Source organism: Falco rusticolus, chromosome W (assembly GCF_015220075.1).
Source record: "Falco rusticolus isolate bFalRus1 chromosome W, bFalRus1.pri, whole genome shotgun sequence".
NCBI classification, from domain to species: Eukaryota; Metazoa; Chordata; class Aves; order Falconiformes; family Falconidae; genus Falco; species Falco rusticolus.
The window spans coordinates 23791877-23812653 of NC_051209.1; the positions used below are offsets into that span (position 1 = coordinate 23791877).

Genomic DNA, 20777 nt, shown 5'->3' on the forward strand with positions numbered 1-20777 from the left:
CTGCTGTTGTATGGGTATGTACCCAATGGATACATACGAGGTTAAACATTGTAACGGACTCGATGTATGTTGCAGGAATCGTAAGCCGAATTGAAGATGCTCGCCTTAAAGAAGTGCAAAGTCAACGGCTGTTTGAACTCCTTAGGCAACTGTTGTCAGCAATACAGCAGCGCACGCAACCCTACTGCGTTATACATATTAGAAGTCATAAATGGTCTGAAGGTTTGGGGGAAGGGAATGCGCGCGCTGACCAGCTCGTGTCTGTAGCAGCTCCACTAAGCGAGTTTGTTAAAGCACGAGAATCACACAACACATTTCACCAAAACGCGCGGGGACTGCATCGACAATTTGACATTAAATGGAAGAAGCTAGAGGAATTGTACGAGCTTGTCCTACGTGCAGTCATCATGGACCGGGTCTAGGTATCGGAGTGAACCCCAGAGGACTTAAAGCCAGAGAGTTGTGGTAAATGGATGTCACTCACGTTGCTGAATTTGGCAGATTAAAATATGTACACGTTACAATTGATACATATAGTAAATTTGTATGGGCTACAGCACAAACAGGGGAACGAGCACTCCATGTAATACGGCATTTAACAAGTTGTTTTGCTGTCATGGGAGTGCCGCAGACAATAAAGACTGATAATGGCCCTGCTTATGTCGGTGAAAAAATGAGACGTTTTTGTCAAGCATGGGGAGTGCGACATATTACAGGTATTTCTCACTCTCCCACGGGACAAGCAATCATTGAAAGAACACATCAGACATTAAAGCAATATTTACAAAAGTTTGAGAAGATTACAGATGTACAAGAGAGACTTGCTAAAGTTCTTTTTGTGTTGAATCATCTATGTATATTTGCAGAACAGCAAGAATCACCTGCATGGTTACATGGGTATCTTAAAACATGTAAAGATGATGTTCCAATGTTTGTTATGTATAGGGATCCTTCAACTGGTTTGTGGAAAGGGCCAGCAGAAGTAAAGTATGCTGGAAGAGGTTATATGTGTGTACTTACCCCCACAGGGCCGCAGTGGATCCCAGCAAAATGGACCAAAGCAGCAGTGACTGATGCTCCAGTAACCAATGTCAACTCGTGATTGATTTATTAATATTGTTTTAGCTATATTTTAAGCATAATGTTGAGAATTGTTGTGTTAATTAATTTTGTTGTCGTAGTTGTAGCTTTTGTGCCTAAATCATTGTTTGATTTGCGAGAAAATGTATGGGTAACTTTAAGTAGAGCTGTTAACACAACCACGTTTTGTGCAAGTTTGTCAACCCCTAGCGTACCCTTTTTAACTTGTTTAGTAGGTGTGCCGTTAAATGACTCAGATTGGATCGCCCTTAACCAGTCTCTTAACCAGATGCCAAAAGTTACCATATTGGCTCGAGGTAATAATATGAGCAGCTTTTTTGAAAAATTTGATAACTGGGATGACAAACTCCCTATTGGTCCTAGCCCTCAAGAAATTGAACTAGTCGATTCACTAAATGCCTCTTACTGTGTATATTTGAATTCTTCCCGGTACCCTTGTGCTGGTGAAGCCTCTAACATGCCTTGTAGTACAACTGCTATCACTCCCGTATATCCAATTAAGAATCAGTTTAATTGGAGTGTTTGGTGTAACCATACCAGTCGAAATTTGTCTAATCCTGCACCTGGAGTATTATATCCTAGGAAATTACCCCCTGGTTTGTTTTTTATTTGTGGTAATAGAGCATGGAATGGAATACCCTCAATGCCTGTAGGTGGTCCATGTACCATCGGTCGTCTGAGTTTAGCCTTACCACATATTCATCCTAACAAATCAAATCCAGTGAGATGGAGAAGAGACACTTCCCAGATCCTTGGTAACACCTGTGATGATAACGTTCAACTTTGGAACAAATGGGAGGTATTTTTTGCTTCGTTATTTATCCCAGGTGCCGCCGCTGCTCGGGCCCACAAAAATTTAGAAACGCTGTCTTGTTGGGTGGTTAAACAAGCCAACCTCAGCAGCAGAGTTTTATCAGACCTAGCTGATAGTTTAACTATTGTTCAACATGCTGTTATGCAAAACCGCATGGCCATTGACTTTTTACTATTAGCACATGGACATGGCTGTGAAGATTTTGAAGGCATGTGTTGTATGGACCTTGAAGATAATTCAAGCTCCATACATAAAGAAATCAAACAATTGATGGAACATTCTCAAAAAATTCAACAAGATGTTGGATTTTTTGGCCTTGAAAGCTTAACAAATTGGCTTGGGATAGGAGGCTGGTTAAAAAGACTGTTGCAAAGTGTGTTGCTTATAGTAATAATTGTTATCATTGGATTTATATGTTTAAGCTGTGCTCTCTCTTGTATTCGAAAATTATTTGAGCGTGTAACTGGACCAGTTTTCCTTGTCCAAAAAGAAAAAGGGGGAATTGTTGCAGAATGGATGAAAGAGAACGGCCACGGTTCCATAGAAGGACTGTGTGATACAGCTTTTGACATAAGTCTGGAGTGAACCAAGCTAGGCCGCAGCGAGAAATTACCAGACTTGCTAAAAATGGAAAATTACCAGGCTTGCTAAAAAGGGAAGAGAGATAAGGTCATGCTGACCTTGTGCCTAATGTTGTAAATAACTTTGAGGAATTCGCGTAGACAAGAGAGGAAAAAAAGAAAAATATATGTAGCTAGCTATCCGCAGAAACCGCAAATAGGAGGACGTATGAAAGTGTAACCCTTTAGAGCTTAGCCAATCAGCAGATGATTAGTAGGCATAATTAACTGGAACTGTATATAAGACATAATCGCGCCGTAATAAATCAAAGCTTGCTTTATCACTCACATTGAGTCGGCTGCTTGCTTTCCCTCGCTCGTCACACCAGCTTACATAATCACATTCAATGGGAATTATCAGGTGATTGGAATCTTGGCCCATGAGCTGAACACACTGTGTACATCCTTTGGTGATGATTTTTGATACTAGTTCAAACCGAGTGCTTACTGTCTTCCGTGGTTGTACGGATAAAAATAACCATTCCAAGACATGTAGCGGATCTTGCCAGCACTCATTCCATTGGCCCAACAATCCCATAGGATGATAGTTAGCAATGACAACATATAAATTTCTCGGAGTTTCTAAATCTACATGGCGTACCCTTTTTTGTTGCAGACCATTGGCCACCCACTCTAGGGCTAAGCTGGCTTCCTAAGTGATTGGGGAGACATTAAATCAGTGTCACCCTTCAACAGATCAAAGAGTAGTTTCAATTGGTCTGTTTAAGGCCCAAGTATGGCCTTACCCAATTTATGGTCCCTAATAATTTCTGCAAATCATTTAGGGTTCTGACATTTACTCTGAGCTGGATAGACTGTGGCTCAAGCGTTTGATCTAGCACCTTAACTCCCAAGTATTTCCACGGGGCTTGTTGTTGAATCTTTTCTGGTGCTACACATAGCCCAAAGGTGGCCAACGACTGCTGCAAAACTGGATACACTTGCTGAAGTTCAGCTTTATTTGCAGCTGATACAAGAATATCATCCATATAATGATAACAATATACTTGTGGAAATTGTTCCCATACAGGTGACAATGCCTTTGCTACATACCACTGACATATAGGAGGACTGGTTTTCATACCCTGCGGCAACACCATCCATTGGTATTTCTTACAAGGAGTCATATTTTTTCTGCTAGGTATTGAAAAAGTAAATTTACATTTATCAGCTTCATGTAAGGGAATAGTGAAAAAAACAATCTTTTACATCCATTACCAAAATGTCCTAGATTCACAGGATCATTATCGGGGAAGGCATGCCCGATTGCAGGGCTCCCATCCCCTCCATTACACCATTTACTTTCCTTAAATCTTGTAACAAGCGCCATTTGCCTGATTTCTTTTCTGGCACAAACACAGGGGTATTCCAAGGACTATGGGAAGGTTCCAGGTGTCCTTGTGCTAATTGTTCTTTGACTAATTGTTGGAGGGCTACATATTTTTCCTCAGGAAGGGGCCACTGTTCCACCCAAATGGGGGTATCTGTCTTCCAAGTCAAAGGCAGAGTAGGTCTTTGTACACCCTCCATCACAGTGGCCCCTATTAAAAATCCTTCTGGGTACCAATAATAACTCCCCATTGTCCCAAAACATCCCATCCCCACAAATTCAGAGGGACATCAAGCATGTAGGGATGGATTATTGCTGTCTGGCCCTCAGGGTTTCAAACTTGCACCATAAACCAACTCTGGGCGCTCTGTGTCACACCACCCACTCCCACCAATATGGAACCTGCTGAACAGACAGGCCAAGAGCAAAGCCAGATACCCACAAATATAATAGTTACATCTGCTCCTGCGTCAATCATTCTAGTCACCTGTATTGCAGAAGGGGTCCCTTTGGCAAAGGCGATTTTACAGATTAGAGTTGGTTGAGCATTTTGTATGCTCTGGGTCCAGAAACTTCATGGTGTTCCTGTTGAATCAAACCCTTCTTTGCCCCAGACTTTGTCATGGGCATAATTAACTTGCACCCAGAAAGGAATTAATTGTGCAATCCAGCTACCTTCAGGAATTGACACTGGGGGGAGGTGGGGGCGTCCACACCATTGCTTGAATCTGACCCATATAATCAGCATCAATGACTCCTGGTAAGACAAACAAACCTTGTGAAGTTACACTAGAATGTCCAAGCAACAGCACACTCATTTTATTGCCAATGGGTCCCACAGCACTCAGCAGGACATTATATCCTTTATCATCCTCTATTGTGATGGCAGTTGCTGTGGTAACATCCAATCCGGCACTTCCTGAAGTTCAGGCTGCGAGTTGGCTGCATAAGCCTGAAATTTTTGTGGAGGATTCATTTCTATCATCACACGGGTCCTCCCCCCATTTCCCTGCTTTCAGTGGCCACCTACAAGTAACTGTCCTTGAGTATCATATTTAGATCTACAGTATTTTGCAAAATGCCTTGGTTTGTTACATTGACAGCATACCAAACCAGAGCCATCAGCCCTTCCCGATCTCAATCTCTTTGGACAGTCCTTCTTTAGGTGACCTTCTTGCCCACATGTGTAACAACAAAGAATGACCCTGACTGCATCAGCAGAGTTCTTTGCCAGACACTCCATTTGGAAGGCAGTGGTTCCCACCTTCCCACATACATCCATTAATTCTATTGAAGTGGGATTGTGATTCACCATGCCTGCAATCACCTTTCTAAAATCCTCATTCACATTGTCCTTAGCTAATTGGACTAACAACACTTCCTTAGCTGCCCCATTCTGTATTTGCTTGTCCAAGGTGTTCCTCAACCTATCCAGGAATGACACACATCCCTCATTTGGGCCTTGTTTTATTGTGGTCCATGACTGTTGTGGAGTGCCATTATCCAGGACCTGCAATAAAGCTTGGAGAGCTAACTTTTCCCTGCTGCAGGACTAAAGGATGTAAGCGAGCTTGTAACTGAGGAGAGTTAACTGGAGCCTCCCCCATCAATTGTGGAATCCCTGTCCCAAAACGTGGATCATCCCAGGGGTATTCTAAGTTCATCAATGATTTGCCAAGCACCTCCAACTTGACTCAAAAAGTAACATTTGCATAGGGATCAATATAATTTGTGCAATCGTACAGCAATCACGAGCAGTAAGCCCTACTGTGAAAATACTGCATAACAATGATTGAGCATAGGGTGAGCCTATTCCATACTGCCTACAGGTTGATCTTAACTCTTTTATCACTCCCCAGTTGAAATGTTCCCACTCGGGGGGGGTGGGGGGTGGGGGGGGCATTACCATCCCTTCGAAGCACTGGGCAGGCTAACACTCTGCCCCCCATGGCGGTTGCAGCATCAATATCCTCTTCTGCAAGTGCTTGCTCTCGTATCTTTTTCCAGAATTTGGCAGGATCTGGTCCCGATGCTGTAATTTGGACTGGTTGTTGAACATGACCGAAGGTCTCCGATAAGCCTATCGCAGATGGCTCAGGATCACAGACAGGCAACGGGACAATGACCAGATTCCCCTGCCACCCCGAAGTGAACCAACTCTGCCTGCTCAAGCCAGCACTGCCCTACTCCTCCTGCCAGCCCCAACTGCATGAATCAGGTGATGGAAGAGAATCTGATGTCACCAAAAGTACCTTACTGGGCATCATCTCTGCAACTGGTGATGTGGCTATTTCAACCGCAGCCTTTGTCTCCCTGTCTGCTTCTGATTGTTCTAGTAAATCTAAGACCAATCTCCATGTTGTCAATGATGCTGCAGCAATTTTGTCCCCTCTCTTGGCAGCTCCAAGAAGTAACATTCCAGCATTTCACCATATCTAAATGCTGGAGACATTTTTTAACCATAACTGGAAAATTATTCCTTTTACATCACCCTAGCAGAGTTCTTATTGCAGTCTCATCATACTTTATGACTCTATTTTCAAATACATCTATTAGCATTGTTAATAGTTTGTCTCTCCATCCACTTCTGATTGTTCTAGCAAACCTATGATCAATCTTCATGTTCTTAACAAGGCTGTAGCAATTTTGTCTCCCCTTGAGGCAGCCTCAAAAAGTATCTTTCCAACACTGCCATGTCTGAACACTGAAAACCTTTTTCACTGTAACTGGCAAATCATACTTTTTACACCACAGTAGCAGAAGTCTTATTGCCATTTTATCATACTTTACACCTCTTTTTTCAAGTGTATCCATAAGCATTGCAAATATAGAATTTGTCTCCCTGTCCACTTTTAATTGTTCTAGTAGGTCTAAGACTAATCTCCATGCTGTTAGCAATGTTGTTGCAATTTTATCCCCCCTCAAGGAAGCCTCAAAAAGTATTTTTCCAGCATTTTTCCATGCCTGAACAGGAGACATTTTTCAGCATAACTACCACATCATTTACTTTGCACCATCCTAGCAAAGTTCTTACTACCTTCTTATTGTACTTTATGCTTCTTTTTTCAAATATATCTATGAGCATTGTTAACATCATTTTTTTTCTTCTGCACCCATATAAGTTAGTCCCCATCCACACAGGGTACCAAAAGTTGCAATTTGAGTTAAGATGGATAACAAATGTTCCAATACACCCATATGAATTAGTTGTCAACAGCTCACCTTTCATGGTGTCTGTTATAGGTCACAGGTTCTCCCACTTGTTTCAGCTACATTGTGTACCAGTTGTAGCCTGAGTCCAACTTAGTTAGCCTCACACAGGGCACCAATTGTTACAGCACAAACAAATTAGTAGGCTACAACAAGGCTTTACTGTTAGTCAGCATCTACTACCCACACTGTTTCTCCCTCACCCAGACCCCCATCTCCTCTCATCCTTAGGGGTATTTAACTACTTAGCAAGAACAAGCTACAGCTGCACATCATCCATGTCAATCAACCCACTGCCGCTGAGGTAAGGCCACAGCTGCATATTATCTATGCTAATCAACCCACTGCCTTCATTCCTCTACGCTTGACTTCTGACACTTTGGAATTGCCTGCTCTTGCACTCTTAAGAGATAGGTCTTAAAAAGTGACCAGCATTCATAGACCCCAATACCTTCAAAAGCAGATTTCCAGGGGACCTTATTAACTAGCTTTATCAGCAGCCTGAATTCTACTCTCCCTATATCCAGGGTCCTAGTTTTTCTAGCAGTTTGTTCTCCTTTTGTCCTCTATTTGGAACTCAACTGCTTTGTGGTCACTATGACCAAGACAGCCACAAGTCCCTCTCTGTTTACAAACAAGAAATCAAAAAGGGTACCTTTCCTAGTTGTCTCCCTTAGTATCTGTGCCAAATAGCTATCTTCAATGTGCTTCAGAAATTTCCTGGACCTGTTTGTGTCTGCTGTATGATATTCCCAGTTGATATCTGGAAGGTTAAAATCACCCATAAGGACAAGGGTAGTTGATCTAGAGAGATACCTTTATTCCTTGTAGAATAATAATTTTTATTATCATCCTGTCTGGGTGGTTGATAGTAGACTCCCACAACAATATCCACTTTATTTGCTTTCCACTTCATCCTTACCCAGAGGCTTTCAACCATGTTGTTGCCAGCTGCAAGTGCCATGCAATTTAACCCCTCCCTTACATACAGTGCCATCACCCCCCAGCTTCACCTGCCCTCCCTATTTCTCCTGAAGAACCTATAAATGTCCATCATGTCACCCCAGTCACAGGACTCATCCTATCAGGTTTCACTATGCCAATGATGTTATAGCTCTGGCACTGGACTGAAGCTTCTAGCTCCTCTTGTTTATTCCTTATGCTGTGTGCCTTAGTATAAAGAAATTTCAAATGTGCTCCAGTGTATTCAGCACATTGTGGAGCAGACTGAAGGACCTCACTAGCACACTGTCCCTCAAACTTTGGTGTGCCACCCCCAAGCTTATCTCTTGTGAGCCTGGTTTTATCCCTTTCCCCTTTCAAATAGAGCTTAAAGCTCTTTTGATGAGCCCTGCTAACTCCTGCACAAAGATCCTTTCCCCTCTTTGAGACAGGTGTACCCCATCTGTTGCCAGCAGGCTTGGTGTCATGTAGACTGACCCATGATCAACAAACTCAAAATTCTGCTGGTGACATCAGGCTTAGAGCCAGGTATTGATCTGCTGGGTCTTGATGTTTCTTCCCTTGTCATTCCCTGCAACTGGAAGGACAGAGGAGCAAACTACTTGTGCTCTTGATCCCTTAACCAGTTGTCCCAAGGCCCTGAAGTATCTCTTGATTGCCCTTGACTACATCTGTTTTAACTCTGTATTTCTGATTTTTAACCATATTGTAGACTGTACATTATATAATAATCTTCCGATTTGCTTATTGACTTCCTTCTGTGCAATATTCATTGGTTTCTAGCAAGAATATACAATCAGGTACTGTTTTACAGTGATGCTATAACCTATTTTATCTTCTCTTTGTTGTGTTCCTTAGTGACTTGCAACTCCATTTCACTATATAAAAATTACAGAAAGGTAGATTACAAAACAAAGCCAAATTTGGGGCTGTTTATCCTAAAACTATTTAATAAGTTGTTGGTTTTTTTTCAGTTAGGCATTGATGCACTAAAAAAAAACCCAACCCACTCCAAGTTTTCACCACTCTCCACAGGCTAACTGTTTTGATGCAACTAAACCCTAAATCAGTAAAATTTCTACTGTCATCTATGATAATCACAACAGCAAATTTTAATAACTACAGCATTTTTGAGTAAAACCAGGAAAGCACATAATTGCAGGCCACAAGAAATTAATCTCACTAACAAAAGAGAAAATAAGTACCCAGTTATTATGTGAGCCTTTTAAAGTGCTTCAAATAAGAGGCACTAGAATCACTACTTTTATCCAGTTGTGTCAGTTAAATTCTTATAAGTGTCAAGTTCCCATATACTTTATGTGATCTGCTCTGTGTGGTACCCATTATGATATGGGACAGTTTCCATTCTGAGAACACTTTATCCTAGAAAAGACTTTAACTTGAAACATTTAAGACTAAGAATCTAGATTAAACATCCAGTAATGGCAATTGGCCAACAGGAAGTGTTTCATATAAAAGGAATACACTTTTGCACAAACCTGAAATTCTTGAAGCAAAGTTGCTATGTTGGCTTCATTTGCTAAATTTTTCAAAATTTCAAGGTACAAGAAAAAAGCCCAGATATGTTATCAGAAGTTAAAATAAAATGTTATAAATAGTACCACATATATAATATACTTTTATTGTATATAAATAAAAGATATTACTACTAAAAACACCACTTAGAATTCAATAGACCACACCAGGTTTCAGTATAAACTGATAGCAGAATCGCACTCATGAGGAATATTCTCCTTGCAAGTACGTGCAAGGCTTTCGAAGCAGGACTCAAGGTTCAATGATGCATTTTCTATGAGCTCTAATTTACAGTGTTGCACTGCATATCAAATTGACTTGAAATACTTTTGGTAACATGGTTTCCAATGTGATACAACAGGCCTTAGCATGTAAGAACCATGTGACATTGTAAGAAATAATGGAAAGCACAGCTGCAGCTGGAGAGAAATAAAGCATCCATTCTATTCAGATGAACTGTAATAAAATACCTTTAACTCAGGAAAGAAACAGCTGAATCTATGAAACTGCTCAGATCTTAATCAACATCAGACCCTGAAAGGCCTCTTCCTTGTTCCTGGTGAACAAGAGGATGATATAAAACACTTGGCATATACCATTAAAATGCTATTATTCTAGGGTGTTGTTCCGGTCCAGGAAGACATGAGGTGGGAAGATTCTTTGTTATACCCAGAGTGAGATTAAGACACAAACGATGTCAAATGCCGCTAATCAAGGAAATTTATTGTGCAACTATATAAACAAAACATTCATGTGTTGTGGTAAGAAAATAACCATAGGAAAGAGAGGGAAAGATAGGAAAGATGGAAATCTAGCAAGCAGTCGGGGGTAGGGTTGTAAGAGATAGTCACCAACATGGATCCAGCAGCAACCCATTGGTCCGTAGTCTCCGTTCACATCAGTGATGAGGGTCCCCAGATCACCACTTATTGTTTGGTGGCACAGTCTTTTATAGGGTGTTCAGGGGGGTTGTTTCCCAGACAACGGCACATACCACATTCCTCCATGGGGCACATGCAATTACTGCATAGGTAGGGGTGATCGTCCATGTCTAGGCACATCGCTCACAGCAGTATGGACTTTCCTTGACCCTGGCCAAAAACTGATGTTGGGCAGCTGTTGGCTCCTTATATGTTCACAACTGTTAATTCTTGCAGGAGCTCAGCTAACAAGCTTTGAGACAGTCAGTTTGAGATATGGTCTCTCACAGCTGTTCTAGCTTTGAAGAAGAAAGAATTCCAATACAATTTGAATGAGGTAAACTGAAGAAAAAAAAGACAACTGTCTCTAAAGGGAAGTCATGCCTCACAATTCTGTTGGTATTTTTTGAGTTGGATGCACATGGACAAGGACACTTAATTGTTACAGTCTACCTGTATTTCAGAAGCAATTTGATAAGACTTCTCATCAAAGGCTCTCAAATAAATGTATCTGGCATAGCATAGAAAGCAAGTGAATAAATGAAAAACAAGAATAGGCAGGGGGAAAAAAAAAGGAAAGAAAAAGAAACTGTTTTACAATACAGGAAGGCTATCAACAGAATACCACAAACATCTTTGCTGATCTTTTGCTTTTCAACATATTCATATATGAACTGTGACTGATGAGAAGACAGGTGACAAAGTTTTCAGCTCAAACTATGGTTTTCAGAGAAATTAAGACAAATGCTAAGAAAAGCTGCAGAAAAACTTCAAATATTAGGTGATTGTTGATAAAATGGCAAAACAAACTCAACTGATAAATGTAAGTAATGTTCATAAAGGGGAAAAAACCTTAACTTTACAGAAAATGATAGGTTTAGAGCTGATTACTACTAATTATAACTGAAAATCTGTGGTTAAAATAGATAACTCCATGAAAATATAAGCTTGATGCTAAGCAGTAATCAAGAAAGAAAACTTAATGTTGAGAAAGAAACAGAGAGCAAAACAGAAATCAAAACAATGCAGCAGATTAATTCCAGGGTGGTCCTACCTCTCTTAAATACTGCCATAGGTCTTGTCCTCCTATCTTAAAACAGATAGGATGGAACAGGGTGGGGGGTGGATGTGGGATGGGGGGGGGGGGGGGGGGTGGGGGGGGGGGGGGGGAGGGGTGGGCGATACAAGAAAAGGACAAGATTTTCTTATGTATGTAATAGTGTAGGTTGTCCTAAATTTTTCAGAAATCAATAAAGAGCTGAAACAATGAAAGAGCACAATTTCTTACTTCTCCATCTCTTCACCACCAATTAATAAGGGAAGTTAAATATATCAACTTTCAATTATTTCAGGAGTTCATTAGTTAGTGGCTTTTCCTGGATAACAATAAGCCTTACTAATATTGCCAAGTTTTCATAATCATTACATGTGGGGAAGATCCTTTTGCCTTCTACTGCCTCAAAATTACTTAGATTTCATATTGGACTAATAAAAATATGATAGGTTGGGCATAGCTATCTTGGACTGCATCACTCTGCACACACAATGAGGGTGCAACATTATGTAAAATGAAAATAAGGAGAAAAAAGTGTTTCTTTAGGAAACCTGTACCTTCCACTACTAAAAAAATATGTCTATGGCAATCTAAAAACAAGAGAAAAAGTACATAACAGTAGACAATTTTTTAGCTATTGTTTTGTCAAGGATATCACATGTGTTTAAGAATACAGAAAACAAGGTAGCCTAAACTGTGCATTGACATGTGGCCTTGAGGAAAGCCTAAAACACTTCTCATGTCAAATGCTGACTTCAAAAGGGAATTTGGGGTTCTGACACTGTCCCATATTTGACTCTCATTTTGTTCAGTGAAACAGATTTGAACTCTTTTTAAGCTAACAGTATCAATGACAGTGTGACTCAGTTGCCAAGGTGAGCAGTTCCGGTTCTGACACTATCTGAAGTGAAGCTCTCTAGCTTGGTGCACAGGGGGGGGTTCTGAACCAGGGAAACCTCAGGGGGAGCTGAGAGAGAAGCCAGGAGCCTGCAGCTTGCATGACAGCAGCTGATGAGACCTGGGCAGGGCCAGGAGCAACCGCAGCCAAGATCCACTCCTCCACCACCCCCTGATAAAAGAAGCTCCTAGGGAGTGCTAGTGACCAGGAGTGCTAGTGACCAGGCTGTGTCATTTCAGCAAGGGCATGGTGCAGCAGCTTGTGCAGCAGTTAACAGGGTGAGTAAACAGGGTGTGGTGCATCAGCAAGGGCATGGTGTAATTGATTTTTCAGGTAGGCAGCAATGAAGTTGCAACAAGAAGACCAAGGGCAATTAAAAGATTTGGGATGACTGGTTAAGGGATCAAGAGCACAAGTAGTTTGCTCCTTTATCCTTCCAGCTGCAGGGAATGACGAGGGAAGAAACATCAAGACCCAGCAGATCAACACTTGGCTCTGAGCCTGGTGTCACCTGCAGAATTTTGGGGTTTTTGATCAACGGTTGGTTTACACAACACCAAGCCTGCTGGTAACAGGCGGGGTACACCTGTCTCAAAGAGGGAAAAGGATCTTTGTGCAGGAGTTAGCAGGGCTCATCAAAAGAGCTTTAAGCTTGATTTGAAGGGGGAAAGGGATAAAACCAGGCTCACTAAAGATAAGCCTGGGGGTGGCATGCCAGTGTTTGAGGGATGGTGTGCTAGTGAGGTCCTTCAGTCTGCCACCTCAGTGGAGGAAGGGGATTGAGATTCATGTGGCAGGAAAGATACAAGGGGTATTGATGTGTTAGAAACCATGGAAGTGCCTGAGAACAGTCACGTAGGAGTTTGTGCTTCTCCCCCAAAAAGGTGGTGAGATCAATAACCCCAACTGAAGTGTATCTACATCAATATCATGCAGCATGGGCAACAAACAGGAGAAGTTGGAAGCCATTATGCAGCAGAAATCTATTATATAGTTGCAATCACAGAAACATGGTGAGATGACTTCCACAACTGGAGTGCTGCAATGGATGGCTATAAACTCTTCAGAAGGGATAGGCAAGGAAAGAGAGGCGGTGGGGTAGCCCTGTATGTTACGGAGTGTTTTGACTGTCTAGAGCTTAATGAATGGTAAAACAAGGTTGAATGTTTATGGGTAAGCATCAGGGAGAAGGCCAACAAGTCAGATATCATGGTGGAAGTCTGTTATAAACCACCCAACTGGAATGAAAAGGCAGAGAAATATTTTATAAGCAGCTGGGAGAAGTCTCACAATTGCTAGCCCTTGTTCTCATGGGGGACTGTCCTGGTTTTGGCTGGGATAGAGTTAATTTTTTTCCTAGTAGCTGGTACAATGCTGTGTTTTAGATTTAGCATGAGAATAATGTTGATAACACACTGATGTTTTAGTTGTTGCTGAGTAATGTTTATACTAAGTCAAGGACTTTTCAGTTTAGGCTCTGCCAGCAAGAAGGCTGGAGGGGCACAAGAAATTAGGAGGGGACACAGGACAGCTGACCTGAACTAGCCAAAGAAATATTCCATACCATAGGATGTCATGCTGAGAATACAAACTGAGGGGAGATGGCCGGGGCCTGCTGATCACTGCTTGGGGACTGGCTGGGCATTGGTCAGCAGGTGGTGAGCAATTGTATTGTGCATCACTTGGGTTTTTTTCCTTTTGGATTTTATTCCTTTCTCTCTCTCTCTCCTTTTCACTACAACTGTTTATTATTATTATTATTATTAAATTATTATATCATTCTTATATCAACTCTCAAGTTTTACCTTTTTTGATTCTCCTCCCCATCCCTCTTCTGCGGGGTGGGGGGAGTAAGCAAACAGCTGCATGGTACTTAGTCGCCAGCTGGGGTTAAACCATTACAGGGACTTCAATTTACCAGATGTCTGCTGGAAATACAATACAGCAGAGAGAAAAAGTCTAGGATATTCCTGGAGTGTGTGGAAGATTACTTCCTGACACAGTTGGTGAGGGAACCAACTAGAGAAGGCGCCTCGCTGGACCTATTATTTGCAAACAGAGAAGGATTTGTGGGTGATGTGATGGTTGGAGGCCATCTTGGGCATAGTGATCATGAAATGAGTGTCCGATTCTCAGAGAAGTAAGGAAGGGGAGGTCACCCTAACCCTAACCTTGGACTTCCAGAGGGCAGACTTTGGCCTGTTTAGGGGCCTGGTTGACAGAGTCCCTTGGGAGGCAATCCTGAAGGGCAAAGGGGTCCAGGAAGGCTGGACATTCTTCAAGAAGGAAATAAAGGCACAGGAGCAGACCTTCCCCATGTGCTGAAAGATGAGCTGGCGCAGAAGACCAGCCTGGCTGAACAGAGAGCTTTGGTTTGAACTCAGGGAAAAAAGAAGAGTTTATGACCTTTGGAAGGATAGGCAGGCAACTCAGGAGGACTACAAAGATGTCATGAGGTTATTCAGGGAGAAAATTAGAAGGGCCAAAACCCAACTAGAACTTCATCTGGCTACTGCTGTAAAAGACAATAAAAATGTTTCTATAAATACATTAGCAACAAAAGAAGGGCTAAGGATAATCTCTGTCCTTTATTAGGTGTGGGTAGAAACAGAGAAAAAGGATGAGGAAAAGGCTGATGTACTTAACACCTTCTTTGCCTCAGTCTTTAATAGTAGTTTTTCTCGAGGTACTCAGCCCACTGGACTGGAAGACAGGGACAGGGAGCAGAATGAAGCCTTCATAATCCAAGGGGAAGTGCTTAGCGACCTGCTGCACCACTTAGACACACACAAGTCTATGGATCCAGATGGGATCCACCCAAGGGCACTGAGGGAGCTTGTGGAAGTGCTCACCAAGCTACTTTCAAGCATTTATCACTAGTCCTGGCTAACTGGGGAGGTTCCAGTTGACTGGAGGTTAGTCAATGTGACACCCATCTAAAAGAAGGGCAGGAAGGAGGATCTGGGGAACTACAGGAATTCTGGTCTGACCTGGGTGTCAGGGAAGCTTATGGAGCAGAACTTCTTGAGTGCCATCATGCAGCACATACAGAACAACCCTGACAAGAGTCAGGCCCAGTCAGCATGGGTTTATGAAAGGCAGGATCTGCTTGACTGACTTGATACCTTTCTATGACAAGATGACCCGCTTAGTGGATGAGGAAAAGACTGTGGATGTTGTCCGCTTAGACTTTAGTAAAGCCTTTGACAGTTTCCCACAGCATTCTCCGGGATAAACTAGCTGCTCACAGCTTGGATGGGCATATGATTCACTGGGTAAAAAACTGGCTGGATGGCTGGGCCCAAATAATTGCCTGGATTGGAGTTAAATCCAGTTGGCAGCCAATCACAAGTGGAGTTCCCCAGGGCTCGGTGTTGGGCCCAGTCCTGTTTAATATCTTTATCAATGACCTCGACAAGGGTATCAAGTGCACCCTCAGGAAGTTTTCAGGCGATACCAAGTTGGTCAGGAGTGGCAAGCTGCTTGAGGGTAGGAAGGGTCTACAGAGGGACCTGGACAGGCTGGACCGATGGGCTGAGGCCAGTTGTATGAGGTTCAACAAGGATAAGTGCCGGGTCCTGCACCTGAGTCACAACAACCCCATGCAATGCTACAGGCTCGGGGAAGAGTGGCTGGAAAGCTGTCTGGCAGAAAAGGACCTGGGGGTGTTGGTTGACAGCCAGCCGAATATGAGCCATCAGTGTGCCCAGGTGGCCAAGGTGGCAAATAGCATCCTGGCTTGTATCAGAAATAGTGTGGCCAGCATGACTAGTGGTCATCCCCCTGTACTCAGCACTGGTGAGGCTGCACCTTGAATACTCTGTCCAGTTTTGGGCCCCTCACTACAAGAAAGACATTGAAGTGCTGGAGTGTGTCCAGAGAAGGGCAATGAAGCTGATAGAGGGTCTAGAGCACAAGTCTTATGAGGAGAGTCTGAGGCAACTGGGGTTGTTTAGTCTGGAGAAAAGGAGTTTCAGGGGAGACCTTACTGCTCTCTACAACTAACTGAAAGGAGCTTGTAGGCAGGTGGGTGTTGGTCTCTTCTCCCAGGTAACAAGCGATAGGACAAGAGGAAACAGCCTCAAGTTGCATCAGGGGAGGTTTATATTGGATGGTAGGAAAAATTTCTTCACTGAAAGGGTTATCAAGCATTGGAACAGGCTGCCCAGGGATGTGGTTGAGTCACCATCCCTGCAGCTATTTAAGACACCTAGCCGTAGTGCTTAGGGACATGGTTTAGTGGTGGAGGTGGCAGTGTTAGGCTAACAGTTGGACTCAATGATCTTAAAGTTCTTTTTCAACCTAAATGTTTCTATGATTCATTTTTCTTCATTTGAGAAGATTTTTCCTCCTATGAAAACAGTCAAACTCTAAAAGTTTGAATGGCTGGTTTGATCAAAAAAAAATAGTAATGTGCTGTATCACTGAAAAGTACCAAAAGGTGTAGAGGAAAACACAGTCTGCCGCGATTGAGAGACTGGACGCAGCTTGATGCAAGCAAATGTCAATTTATTGTACACAATCACGAGTTTATATATGTTTTCAGTAGCTACGTATTTTAAACAGATTGGTTCTTTAAGCTAAGCGTTACATACTAGGCAATCCCTGATTGGTTAACAACAAACAAAGGACACTTTAAGTAAGTTTCCACAGTCAGCAGTTTGCACAATTTGTTACTTCTCCTTTGGCGCCATCTGTTCCTCATTTCAATATCTTATCTCAACAGTCAGCATCCTGTTGGTTGTTATCTATTCACCCTCCTTATCCTCCCAGGGTTTGTGGCCCACGTGTTCCAACAAGTCCCTGCTCATCAGTTGGACCGTACTTGGAGACTTGCCCCTCAGGCCTTGTCCCACAACAGTCCATCTGCCATCTACAGCATAACAAGAGAACTTTCAGGTATTTCAGATAGCCTGTGTATCTGTGTATGTGTATTGGGTGTGAATGGCAAGGTTTTGCTAGCTGGGGGGGGGGGGGGGGGGGGGGGGCTACAGGGTGGCTTCTGTGAGAAGCTGTTGGTAGCTTCCCCTATGTCTGATAAAGCCAATGCCAGCCAGCTCCAAGACAGACCCGCCACTGGCCAAAGCTGAGCCAATCGGCAACGGTGGTAGCACCTCTGTGAGAACATATTTAATAAGGGGAAAACAATGCTGTGTAACAGCAGCCGGAAAGAGAGAGGAGCTTATTGAGTTTATTTCAATGTGGCTCTAATAGCAAGTGTTTCACACAGACTGGTAATGGAGAACAGAGAAACCATTCAACGTATGAAAATCAGAAGACTAGTGCCATTTTAGGCACTAGTTGAGGTACAGGAAAGATGTGACTTCTCGTTTGAAGCAATTTGAATATAAAATGAGGAATAAACAACATGCAAAAATAAGCCTTTCAACCTGTGAGTATGAGTTTAGTTGTATATGTTACTTGTAAATATGCCAAAATGCTTTAGCTATTTTACTTATCTTTGCATAAAGGGTATGGGAAGTATACTGTATGATAAAACTAAACAAAAAATAATGGTGATTCATTTTTATCTGAAATAAAAGCATGAGTACTCTACCAAGCCCAATTTTACTTCACTAGTCTAAATTTTAAATGATAGAGACATTAGCCATGGGTGAGCTGCAGAAGTTTATGGAGGAAGAGCTCTATGGTGACTGGGCTTACAAAATTAAAGTCCATCTATACTAAGTAATCTTGTCATACATAACTAAAGTGATTTTCTTTTAAAAGCTTTTTGTCAGTTTGATGTGACCAACTTTAAAAAATAAATCATTTTCACAGGTAAGTTCTAGCCAAGAATAACATGCTTAGTTAGAAAGTTATTTTGAAAACATCTTAATATTGTGACTCCTATCACACCTTCAAGGCTTTTCATTAAAAATACATGGAAGTTAAAATCTAAAAGCTGAGGCGGGGGGGCAGATAAAACCACTTTTATGCTGCAAATATTGGCATAATATGCCAAAACTATGGAACACAAAAAAAAAGAATATTATCAATCTTATGAAAGGTGGCCAGTGAGACTCTTCATAGTAAAGCAGACAAGGTCACATTGAAGATGGTCAATTCAAAATTAGTTGTGCTGAATGAAATATAAACTAGTTCTTTAAAAACAGTCCAAGGATTAAGGAAGCACAGAGAGTTTCAGCAGCATCAAGTGGTAATTTAACAAATATGGTTTTTAGTTTCTCTGTCAACAAATCATCAACATAACTGCAGGAAAAGTAAATACACAGCTGAAGACTTCTTTAGTACTTAGCAAGACAGTAAGGAACTCCAATTAATTAAATAAAGTTCCAATAACTTCCAATAATTAAAAAGTTCAAGAAACTAACCTAGCTAGTTAGTACTATCTCTATTTGTATGCTAACTAGGCAGCCATGATTCTTCTCAGAATGAAAGTCATAATTATGAATGAATCATAATACTGAATAATTACTGGATATGATACTGAAAATGATGGAATTACTTTTAATAATTCTCATTTGTTGTGTAAAAATTAATATTACAGGTCAATTTTAAAACAAAACTCTAATAATAGTGCAATAGTTAAATATTTATAAATATGAGTAAACAAGTATGTATGAAAAAGTAGAGATAGAAATGTAAAGTCTGGACTTGACCTACCTGTTACTTCAAAGTAAATGCACCAACGATTTAGAAACAACAGCAGCTTTGGATTTTGATGCCAAATGCCAGTAAAGCTGTGTAACTGCCATTACCACCTAAAAAAAGAACATTCAGAACTGCATGTTAACTTCAAATAGTCATACATATCTATCACATTTGCTTCAGACCCACAGAATTATCAACTCATTCTTTTTCAGAAAGCAAAATGCATGCCCAGGTTCTTCGAAATCAACAAAACAGATAGGAGGAAAGACACCAGAAGAAAAATTTTATTTCTAAAATCAAAGCTAATAAGTACCTCTCATTCCTCGCAGTATTAATTGTATACTACAATATATAGAAAGACCAAGGAAAAGGGACAAAGGGAGAAAAATATAAGTAATTGAAACTGTAAACATACTGATAATCTTAATAAGCCAGTACTGAGATCATTAGCTATACAAATTAATGAGGAAAACCTGGTTTTTAAATCTTCTGCAAAGTTTGTGCTTTTATTAAATACAGGTTCAATATTACCTTTTATTTAGTTTCCACTAAAAACCTTCCATTTCATTATTCTATTATGCAATTTATAAAATGAAAGCTTTTTTTACTAGCAACTTCTAGTCTCGAATCCAACAGAAAGTTAAACCTACAGGGTTCAATATTAACATCCCAGGTAGCAAAAAGCAGAAAATAGATATGAAAAATTTAAAACCCATATTTTTTTAAAAAATATTTTTCTTTTTAACTTTTCTTATAATTGAAAAACAAATGATGAACTTTATGCTAATGAATAAGTTATGTCACAACTTTCCCTACAGTACTGTCAAGATCAACTTTATGTTCAAAACTAAACAAATCATAGAAAGGAGACTCCAAGTGAAGTCATCATTATGACACTTGACATCTTAAATCTTATTGCCAATAAATCAAAAATTATTATTAAACAATAAAAAGTGATAAAAAACATGTGAAAAGATGAAAGAACTGGAAGATTTTTAGCAACATACTGACGTACGGAATTAGACTCTATAACTCGAAAGTTATAAAGTAGGTATGTTTATTGCGCACAGATGCACGGGGGATCGCTCCTCCACAAGCGTGCATACCCGAAGTGATGAACCATCTCACATTTATACAATAAAACAAATGAATATTCAATTAATGCCTTTACATATCCCTTACCTAAACCCGCTTACTCTTGCTTCCTATGTTAATTAGCTTATCAGTCCTTTGCCTGGAATGTGGTGGTCTTGCAGGTTTGTAGGTGATTCATGTCCAGCAAGGAGACAGCACTCCCTCTAGATAACATTGGAATGTCTCTCATCCTTTTCTCATTCTTTTTAAAATAGCCCCTTGTTAGAGGAAGAAGGGTAGGTGTCTCCTCAAAGCTGTGTGCCTATGTGACCAGACACCACACCCATGACCAGTCACCATACCCACATTCCTTGAGCAGACATATACAATCACAATCGATGTCCATTGTCCCCATTTCACACTATTTCTCCATATCAATACTACAAGGTTTTTTACTACTGACAAATATCTAAGGTCAAAGAGAGAACAATTTAATTGCTGGTAAATTCTATGAATGGTACAAATATTGGCATAATAGCATTCAAAGAAGCATGATTTTACTTGATAACTTGCACTTAAACATCTCAGTTTAATAACAGAAAGTTAGAGATCATAAATCAATACCATATTTAACAGATATGA

General features: G+C 41.1%; 1 long non-coding RNA gene across 1 annotated transcript; it reads right to left on the bottom strand.

Moving 5' to 3' along the window:
- Window positions 1–363: 363 nt before the first annotated feature.
- Window positions 364–17245, bottom strand: LOC119140860. The gene is made up of 3 exons (XR_005101753.1): window positions 17234–17245; window positions 9040–9047; window positions 364–1070 (listed from the first exon to the last, which is right to left on the bottom strand). It is a non-coding gene; the product is annotated as an uncharacterized LOC119140860 (long non-coding RNA).
- Between the last annotated feature and the right edge of the window lie 3532 nt (window positions 17246–20777).